The 10955-nt window shown below is 39.9% G+C and overlaps 1 protein-coding gene across 1 annotated transcript in view; it reads left to right on the top strand.

The window, feature by feature from the left end:
* The first annotated feature begins 4457 nt into the window (after positions 1-4457).
* Positions 4458-10955, top strand: part of LOC106562738 (homeodomain-interacting protein kinase 3-like) — a 79753-nt gene continuing 73255 nt past the window's right edge. Inside the window, exon 1 of the mRNA XM_045689499.2 lies at positions 4458-4834. The gene's annotated coding sequence lies outside the window, so the exon portion shown is untranslated. The remainder of the gene's footprint in view (positions 4835-10955) is intronic.

Raw genomic sequence — 10955 nt, 5'->3', positions numbered from 1 at the left:
GTAATAACATGTTCAACCACTCAAAACATTGGTTCGATTCTTGATTGTACCTTTAGATTTTGAGAAAATTAACAACTAAGGAATCATTTTTCACTTTTCTCATTGACTTCTCAAACCGCAAACTCCAGCCTGGTCTGTTTGGTCTGTTTTGCAAGCGTTCCCGGAAGTCTCGCGATGCGCTTCTAGGTTTAGAAACTCCGTGGCTATGACGTCTGGATCCGAAAATTGTCTGCAGAGCTTGTTGTTGTAATGTATTTATAATATAAAATAAACATGAGCTGATGCACACCCAGAATAATAGTTTGTGTGGAGGTGCTGACTAACGGCGAATAAACTATGAACTATCAAAATAAAGAAAGTCGCACATTCCATGTATAATATCCCAGCAATTTAATGGGTATTTCAGGCACATTGATGCCGAAACGTTGGTAAATACCCATTAAATTGCTGGGAGATTATACATGGAGTGTGCGACTTTCTTTATTTTGATAGTTTATAGTTTATTCGCCGTTAGTCAGCACCTCCACACAAACTATTATTCTGGGTGTGCGTCAGCTCATGTTTTTTTAATGTAATATATTTTTAAGACAGCAGAGGGGGACAGAATGCAAATCAACACTATGACTAAATAAACAGACCCTATCAACCGAGCCCAGAGCTCATCATCATCCGTACACGTTCTGCTGTAATAGTAATAAAAAAAACATTATCTGCTGTAATTTGCACTCACAGCAGGCATTGCGATGCTCACTTTAGGAATGGTTAACGAGAGCAGGTCCATAGGGTGACTACAGGGTGTGAGACGACTGACTCCTTCACGTTTAACTGCCATGTCAACTGCAAGATAGTATATGCGAAGGATACCCTTTTTTAAGGCCTATACACACCATAGACCTACACCAAACAGCTGGTCAGGCCATTATGGTACAGACTTCCCACTCAATCCAGGTCTCTGCAGATTAACCTTTTCTTTAAAATGAACATTTATTTGCCTTTGATATTTTATGTTGGCAAGGTTGGGGAGTGACTGATTACATAATTAGTTACATTTAAACATATTACAGAAAACTGTAACTAATCAGTTTTCTTACCAGCAAACATATTGTAATCAGATTACAGATACTTTTGAAAAACTAGATGATTACTTATTGGATTAATTTCAAATTCAGAAAGGAATGTAGGCTATATAATGAATTGAATTGAGTGCTATTTATTGGCCCCTAGGTTTGTTAGTGTGGTGCTACAGTGACAAAATATGTCAGAATTCTCTGCAAAGACTGGGGAGCTAAAGCCGCTGAACAGACAGATGCAAGGGCTTACAGGGCAGCGAGAGGGGAACCCTATAACCCTCCTCACACCTGTTGCCTTTACCAGCTGAGGCCACTGGCTGAGCCAAGCCAGGCCTAGAGTTTGGTTTGTCCCCAACGGTGGGGCTGGAGGCAGGGACAGGAGCTGTCACTGCCAGAGATGGGGGCTGGGATTGACAGTTGCCTCTTGTTGGATTAGATTGCAGTTGAACCCCAATTGGCCACCTCAGACAGTGAGGACTCTCTTTGTCAGGCTGGTGCCTCCAGGCTGTTTGTGGATGTGCTGTGTATTTGCTTGTCGCTTTCAGGAAGAAGAAAAAAATATCTGCAAGATTCCACTTTGTCTTCAGAACATTTCTAATAGTTGCTTTAGGTGGTCTTTGTGGAACTCTGCATTCAGATTGCGTGTGGACATGAATGTTCTGAATTTCTGAAGAAACTGTAGAAGAAACTTTTAGGATTGTGCTTTGTCTAAGTTTTGGCTCTGTGGTGAATCTATTTACTTAGTCTTGGGTACACCACTGAATCTTCTATTTTTATAGATCTCTTTTTGTCTATGACATGCCAATCATTAACGCAAACAGCAGAGACATAGTTATTAAGGATGAGCTGTAAGTCTAATCAGACAGATGAGTTGTCTATTCAGTCTTATTAAGTTCAATCTGCTGACCATTGCAGTGCTAGCTGTGCCACCAGAGACTCTGGGTTCGATCCCAGGCTCTGTCGCAGCCGGCCGCGCCCGGGAGGTCCTTGGGGTGACGCACAATTGGCCCAGCGTCATCCGGGTTAGGGAGGGTTTGGCCGGCAGGGATATCCTTGTCTCATCGCGCACTAGCGACTCCTGTGGCGGGCCGGGCACAGTGCACGCTGACCAGGTCGCCAGGTGTACAGTGTTTCCTCCGACACATTGGTGCGGCTAGCTTCCGGGTTGGATGTGCGTTGTGTCAAGAAGCAGTGCGGCTGGGTTGGGTTGTGTTTCCGAGGACGCATGGCTCTCGACCTTCACCTCTCCCGAGTCCGTACGGGAGTTGCAGCGATGAAACCAGACTGTAACTACTACCAATTGGATAACACGAAATTGGGGAGAAAAAGGGAAAAAATAAAATAAAATAATCTCCTGACCTCCAGACAGTGGCTCACCACACTATGATTCAGGTGCTTTCAGCTCCAATCCAAGAGGGACACGATGCTGGATCCTACTGTCCTCCCATCATCATTTGATATGGAATGAGGTGCCAGGTGACATGGCAATCTAGCACATCATGAATTAGTTAGTTATGTTGATCTAGGCCTATAAAGTGTTGAGTAGAGTGAACCAGCATACATTGTGGCCGTTGAGTGAGGACAGGACTTGACGGCCGCATATAGCCTGGTCATTGCTGTTTAGAAATTAATGAGACTGTTGTCGATGATACATTTTCCCCTACCCTTGAGCTGGCAGTGCCCAGCACATGGATGATCGGTCAAAAACTCAACCAAATCAGACTTAGCCAGGCTATACTCAGAGATTTTATTTCAAGTGCCAGACCAGATGAGGCAAGCAGATGGTTCTGTCATTTTCCAAATATATGTGAAAACAGGCTGGACAACTATGAAGCCATTTGACCAGCCATGTGTGACCAGCTGACAGGAGACTAATCTTTGCCACCAGGAGATGGCAAACTTTTTAAAGTCTGTTAACCCATTCAACACTAAGTCCATAGAACACTTCCTTTGTCCAATATCAATCAGTGGAACAGTTATGTCAGCTGGAATGCATGATGAAAATAGAGATTGGTTAAAGGGAATTGTTATTTCATGTTGCTTCACTTTAGTTTGGTGTGGGGAATCTGCAGAATTCTTCGACAGTTTTTTTGTGAATGGCTTTTTATGCTTCATGCAGTTCCTGACAGCTGGACAGAGCAAGATGTCTGAGACAAACATGAACAGTTGCTATGGCAATCATATTGTCCATATGCCTATACTGTAGTGTTATTGTAAGGCAGCATGTCAGATGTTTGTACATTTATGTCTCTGCCTTTCATTGGTGTATCTACAGTGGTGTATGAGGAGATACATTGAGTTGATGTCAATGACATCATGCAGAAAGAGTGGGCTTAAAGCTTTATTTTGTTTTGCTCCCTGAGACCATGTACAAAACAAGCCCAATTGCAAACCCATGTGTATCTTTAGGAGAGAATACCATTTTAGAGTATTTCCAACCCCTGAAACCGTTCTTTCCCTGCAGTGCCTCATGTACTGCGGAGTTGGTCACTGTGGTAATGGCAGCCATTGATATTTGTCCATGTTACTCATTTTAGCAGTTTCCGTTATGTACACTGAATTCCAAATAAGGAACCATCGACAACAACATGTTCTATAGAAGGACCTTTTGAGAAAGAAGAAGGCAGTTTCCTTGGTAACTTGCATATCAATGATCCCTCCTCCAATGAATACCTTGGAGGAAGATACAGTTGGTGACCATCAACACATTTGTGGACTATTGTACAGTATGGCCCAAAGAAGATAACACACATTATTTTACAAGACAATTTCTACTTAAGTTATTGCTTACCGGTGAAGTTTTATAAAAAAATAAGTGTGAACATTTTGCTGGAATTTAGAAATACAAAAAAGTATGAACATCTCTATAACATTTGTCACAGTTGTAAACCTAGAAAGAAATCAGCCAAACATTCACAACTGTACTGAACAAACATGAGAATGGATTTGGAGAACAAATGACTAATAGTCGCATTGGAATAGAAATAGATTATAAATATTATGAAACACCTTTAGAAAAGCTTCAGAAATATTTTTATTCGGAATGTATAATCTTTTAACGCATATCAGTATGGACAATTTCGAATTTAATGACGTTTCTGTATTACTTGTCTTGAAGCATATTAATTTAAACAGGCACCTACATTGCAATTTCGTCTGCCATTCATTTTAATGATAAAACAACTTATGAGAATAAGAATCTAATGTTATTTTGTGAAGAAAATATTTTTGTCTTGACCACTGCATCTCCAAATCCTACGCATGAGTGGCCCTGTTGCCCATTATAAACATGTTGACAGCTGCCACATTGTGAACGCGCTTTTCATTGGGCGCGCGCAGCTCGACTATTGATTCGTCTAGTCTAGCTCAATGCCATCAACTCACAAACATTTTTCACACAGCCTAGGCTAGACAGAGCAGAGGGACATGTTGGAGACAGACAGAACGGGAAGATCGTTCGGGAAATAGGGCTAACGTAGGCCCTTTTAGAGATGGACTTTCTCGCCCAAAGAAGCAAGAGAATAACTTGGACTGCATAGTTACATCCTGGGCTAAATTGGTGTCATTGAACCTTTATATGCTCAAGTTATTTGAAGTTTAAAATGTGGGAAATGGGGGTGTTGTCGAGAGCGAGGTCTCCCCTCCTGTTGTCCAGGACAAGATGGCAGCAGTGCAGGCAAACTCTGCATGGTATGGGTATATAGCTAAGTCCACAACATGTTCAGAGAAGCCCTGGATTCTACGCATTGTTACTCTATAAGAAGGTAAGCAGTCAGTTGTATTATCTTTGATGTTATTTGGAAGGATACAAATTTAGCAAGAAGATTTGGCACATTTTTATGATTACAATTATTAGTTGTATCTACCGTTAGCTATATACAAAATTAAGGCAAGCCAGCTAGGAAGCTATAGTAGGTTGTATCTGTGGGGTACGCTGTGAATTTTATTTGTTTGTTATAGTTAGTGCTTTTTCTTTAGTTAACTACAGTAGCTAGCGAGAAGTTTCCCGACAGGAAGCAGAACCAACGGTACTAGTTAACTGTTGGCTAGCTAGTAAGTGTTGAAATGTTTATCAATGTAAAATTAGCCTATAGCTCCAATACTTGTCAGAATATTGACAAGTTCACCATTTGCCAATACCTGTAACGTTTACATGTAATTGAATACCGTAGTAGCTAGCTAGTTAACTCACATCAGCTGTTATTTACACAGGTCTGTCTCTGTGTGAGATTAGGCTAACAATGCATCTTCAAGGTGTTTTTCTTCTACAGCCAGTTGGTTTCAGACAGTCAGCTACCTAGTTTCACCCACAGCAACCCCCTCATAAACGTCACCAGCCTTTGCTGTTTCCAAGCACGGAATTATCTCATGCAGAAGTAGTCAACAGAGTATCGTCACGTCTGCCATTTAAGAACAGAGCAGATCAGGGACCAATTTATCTTCACTGTCAGTGGAAAATCCCAGGTTGTAATAGATGTGTGTGGGATTAGCATACATGGTAAATTGCAGTTATTTCCTCACACAGTTTGTGCCCCCTCCTCCAACCCTCTCCTGTACCCGGCTCTATGCCACCTTCAAAACAACCAACCCACTCCCCCAAAACATCCTGGCAGACGTTCTTTGATCCTGTGTTGACACACATTCTGAAAAATTACCACTTTCATGACCATTCTTGTTTTATGGCCTAACATTCTTCTACCTACTTTACATTGATCCTGCCAGTCTGACATCTTTATCTGTTCTTGCCTCAGTCTGATGTTTAAACTCACCACCACTCCCCTTGTAAAAACACAAACATCTCGGTTAAAGAAGGGTTAAAGGGGCTCTGCTCTGTGACTTCCTTGCCAGCACTTTATTTGTACTAAGACAGAAACTAAGGAAGGCACTAAATGTACTACAAACCCAGGCTTGTGTAAAAGGCATTGGATGGAGGCTGAATGGGATTCTTTTTATCTTATTTTTTAAGGCCAGACAATCTGCTCTTGGCAGGGTTTGAGCCAGCCAACCTTTTCTGGGGAGAGTGATAGCTTGAGAGTTTGGACAGGGTGCCCAAACAGTCTTCTTGTCTCTGAGTGAAGTGTTCTTACAATGTGCTATTTCATGCAACAACAAGAGTGAATGAATACCCAGATTAATCATTTAAGGTGATTAGCGTGTTTAGCAACATTAGCCGTTGCTATAAGTCCTGCTGACACATACTTACTCTACCGCCTACTGCGTGCCCCCCAATAAGTCAATCAGATTTGTTTCTTTATTTTACTAATCTGAAAGCAGTGCAGGAGTGGATGCACAACTTTCGGGAGAGTGAGAGGGGGATGATGCCTTGCTCACCATCTCGTGGTCTCCTGATTTGAAGCAGCATACTTGATTAAGATGTGGTACTCGTGATGTTGCTTTGAGTGTGCTTGTTCAACCCCACCCCTCTATCCCCCCTTGGGCATTATGGAAGAATGCTTTTTTTAAAATGTTTTTACCCTGAGCTCATTCTGCTATGAAGTCAAACAGTGGCTTAAGGAAGTAGACGCATGGTGTGGACACAGGGCAGCCTGTGTCTTCAAATCAATGTTTATTGGTTGCATACGCAGATTTGCAGATGTTTTCGCAGGTGCAATGCTTGTTTCTAGCTCCAACAGTGCAGTTATATATATATTTATTTATTTATTTATTATTATTTTAACAATACACACACAATCCAGAAAAATTAAGAAATATCAGAATGGGAAATGTCAGGGACCGGAATATAAATATATAGGCCTATACATGTTATGTATGTATGGGTAGATAGATATAGTGTATTCAGACCCCTTGACTTTTTCCACATTTTATGTTACAGCCTTTTTCTAAAATTGATTAAATTGTTTTTTCCCCTTAATCTACACACAATGCTCCATAATGACAAGTTTTTAGACATTTTTGCAATAAATAAATGACTGGAATATCACATTTACTTAAGTATTCAGACCCTTTACTCAGTACTTTGTTGAAGTGCATTTGGCAGCGAGTTCAGCCTGAAGTCTTCTTGGGTATGATGCTACAAGCTTGGTCAGAGTGACCATTGGTTTCTTGTGACCTCCCTGACTAAAGCCCTTCTCCCTGGGTTGCTGGCTGGGTTGGTTGCCAGCTCTAGGAAGAGTCTTGGTGGTTCCAAACTTGTTCCATTGAATAATGATGGAGGCCACTGTGTTCTTGGGGACCTTCAATGCTGCATACATTTTTTTTGGTACCCTTCCCCAGATCTTCGAGACAGACACAATCCTGTCTCTTTCCAAATCATGTCCAATCAATTGAATTTACCACAGGTGGACTCCAATCAAGTTGTAGAAACATCTCAAGGATGATCAATGGAAACAGGATGCACCTGAGCTCAATTTCAAGTCTCATAACAAAGGGTCTGAATACTTATGTAAATAAGGTATTTCTGTTTTTATTTTTAGTAAATGAGCACAAACAAAACAGTTTTCGTTTTGTCATTATGGGGTATTGTGTGTAGATTGAGGGGGGAAATTAAATGTAATATATTTTAGAATAAGGTTGTAACGTAACAAAATGTGGGAAAAGGGAAGGGGTCTGAATACTTTCTGAAGGGTGTGTGTATGGACAGTATATGAATATAAAAGGTGTGTACAGCAATAGTTATATAGGATGATCCATTACTAGAATACACTATATAGATATAAAGTAAGTAAACATTTATTAAAATGACCAGTATTCAATGGCGATGTACATAGGGCAGCAGCCTCTGAGGTGCAAGCTAGAGTACCAGGTGGTAGTCACTGTTCTAGCCAGCTAAGGTTCAGGGTCGGGTACTGGGCGGAGGCCGGCTAGTGGTGACTGTTTAACAGTCTAATGGCCTGGAGATAGAATGGTGATTCTCGTGAAACTGGTTTTAAAGATGTCTGCAGGCAATTGAGTTACAAAACCATGATGCATCTGCAAAAATCAACTATCATTCTCAGGATTAAGACGCCTAGTTTTTGACAATGTCTTCTTTTAAATACATTTTAGCCTGAATTATGTACATTTTCACGCCAAATTATCATTGCTTAAATGCGTATGGATAAAATTTTCGGTCAATTTTATATTATTTTAGAAAAATCTAAGTTATGTAAATAAAACACATGTTTTGCTGTAAATCATAAAAATTGTATAATAATTAAAGTTGACATTAAACTATAATTATTACTTACAAACACCGTGGACATGTCTCATTCCTGTAAAAATTCCAATCCGTTTTTAAATAAATGTTTATTCAACCATGATGTATCATCTAGAGGAGTATTAGAAGTGAAGTTAATTCTGGAGGAATATAAGTAAATTAATTATGTTTTTTATTCTCGAACACCCCCTTTACCCCACTTGGCCTTCTCATTACCGAAATGGCTAAAAAGCTCAATTTGGTGAAAGGTCAAATTTTTTAATGTTAAATATTTGTATTTTCAGTGTTTGTTTTAACTCAGGCCTTTTAAGGGAGCAATGTTAAAACATATTAGAAAATGATTTGTTTATTTTGAATAAATTGTGGTAAAATGCATAACATCTGATCCAAAAACAATAATTATGAAATAAATAAGTACAGATCCTAATCTGTGATCAAAGAAGACATTTTTTTTTATTAAAAAAATGTGGGTCAAATGTCAGTTTCGTGAGAATGACCCAGAACTTGTTTCTCGGTCCGACCTTTCATGCACCTGTATTGTCTACGGCTTCTATATGGTAGTGGGGTTAATAGGCCATGGCTCGGGTGGCTGAGGTCCTTGATGATCTTCATGGCCTTCCTGTGACACCGATTGCTGTAGATGTCCTGGAGGGCAGGCTGTGTGGCCCCAGTGAAGCGTTGGTGATAATGTGTACAGCCTGACATGATGTTCTCAATGGTTCATCTGTGGAAGTTCGTGACGTTCTTCGGGGCTAAGTCAAATTTCTTTAGTCTCCTGAGGTTGAAGAGGCGCTGTTGCGCCTTCTTCATCACGCTGTCTGTGTGAAGTAGAGGTCGACCAATTATGATTTTTCAACGCCGATACCGATTATTGGAGGACCAAAAAAGCCGATACCGATTAATCGGCCAGTTTTTTTTTTTTTTTTTTTATTTAATGATGTTTTTTATTTTATTTATTTAAAGAAGAAAAAAGAAAAAAAAACCCCATTTATTTCTAGTAATGACAATTACAACAATACTGAATGAACACTTATTTTAACTTAATATAATACTTCAATAAAATTAATTTAGCCTCAAATAAGTAATGAAACATGTTCAATTTGGTTTAAATAATGCAAAAACAAAGTGTTGGAGAAGAAAGTAAAAGTGCAATATGTGCTATGTAAATAAGCTAACGTTTAAGTTCCTTGCTCAGAACATGAGAGCATATGAAAGCTGGTGGTTCCTTTTAACATGAGTCTTCAATATTCCCAGGTAAGAAGTTTTAGGTTGTAGTTATTATAGGACTATTTCTCTCTCTATGATTTGTATTTCATATACCTTTGACTATTGGATGTTCTTATAGGCACTTTAGTATTGCCAGTGTAACAGTATAGCTTCCGTCCCTCTCCTCGCTCGAACCAGGAACACATCGACAACAGCCACGCTCGAAGCAGCGTTACCCATGCAGAGCAAGGGGAACAACTACTCCAAGTCTCAGCGAGTGACGTTTGAAACGCTATTAGCGTGCACCCCGCTAACTAGCTAGCCATTTCACATCGGGTACACCAGCCTAATCTCGGGAGTTGATAGGCTTGAAGTCATAAACAGCACAATGCTTGAAGCATTGTGAAGAGCTGCTGGCAAACGCACATAAGTGCTGTTTGAATGAATGCTTACGAGCCTGCTGGTGCCTACCATCGCTCAGTCAGACTGCTCTATCAAATCATGGACTTAATTATATCATAATAACACACAAGCTTTTTGAAATACGAGCTTTTGGTCATTAAAATGGTCGAATCCGGAAACTATCATTTTGAAAACAAAACGTTTATTCTTTCAGTGAAATACGGAACCGTTCTGTATTTTATCTAACGGTTGGCATCCCTAAGTCTAAATATTGCTGTTACATTGCACAACCTTCAATGTTATGTCATAATTATGTACAATTCTGGCAAATTAATTACGGCCTTTGTTAGGAATAAATAGACTTCACACAGTTTGCAATGAGCCAGGCGTCCCAAACTGCTGCATATACCCTGACTGCTTGCACGGAACGCAAGAGAAGTGACACAATTTCCCTAGTTATAAGAAATTCATGTTAGCAGATAATATTAACTAAATATGCAGGTTTAAAAATATATACTTGTGTATTGAATTTAAAGGCATTGATGTTTATGGTTAGCTACATTGGTGCAACGACAGTGCTTTTTTTCGCAAATGCGCTTGTTAAATCATCACCCGTTTGTCGAAGTAGGCTGTGATTCAATGAGAAATTAACAGGCACCGCATCGATTATATGCAACGCAATACATGCTAGATAAACTAGTAATATCATCAACCATGTGTAGTTAACTAGTGATTATGTTAAGATTGATTGTTTTTTATAAGATAAGTTTAATGCTAGCTAGCAACTTACCTTGGCTTCTTGCTGCCCTCACGTAACAGGTATTCAGCCTGCCACGCAGGCTCCTCGTGGAGTGCAATGTAAGGCAGGTGGTTAGAGCGTTGGACTAGTAACCGGAAGGTTGCAAAAACGAATCCCCGAGCTGACAAGGTAAAAATCTGTCGTTCTGCCCCTGAACAAGGCAGTTAACCCACCATTCCTAGGCCGTCATTGAAAATAAAAATGTGTTCTTAACTGACTTGCCTAGTTAAATAAAAAATTGGCAAATCGGTGTCCAAAAATACCGATGTCCGATTGTTATGAAAACTTGAAATTGGCCCTAATTAATTGTCCATTCCGATTT

This window comes from Salmo salar, chromosome 11 (genome assembly GCF_965601325.2).
Source record: "Salmo salar chromosome 11, fSalSal1, whole genome shotgun sequence".
Classification (NCBI taxonomy): Eukaryota; Metazoa; Chordata; class Actinopteri; order Salmoniformes; family Salmonidae; genus Salmo; species Salmo salar.
The sequence above is the reverse complement of the archived record's forward strand: the minus strand, read 5'-3'. Positions and strand labels throughout refer to the sequence as shown.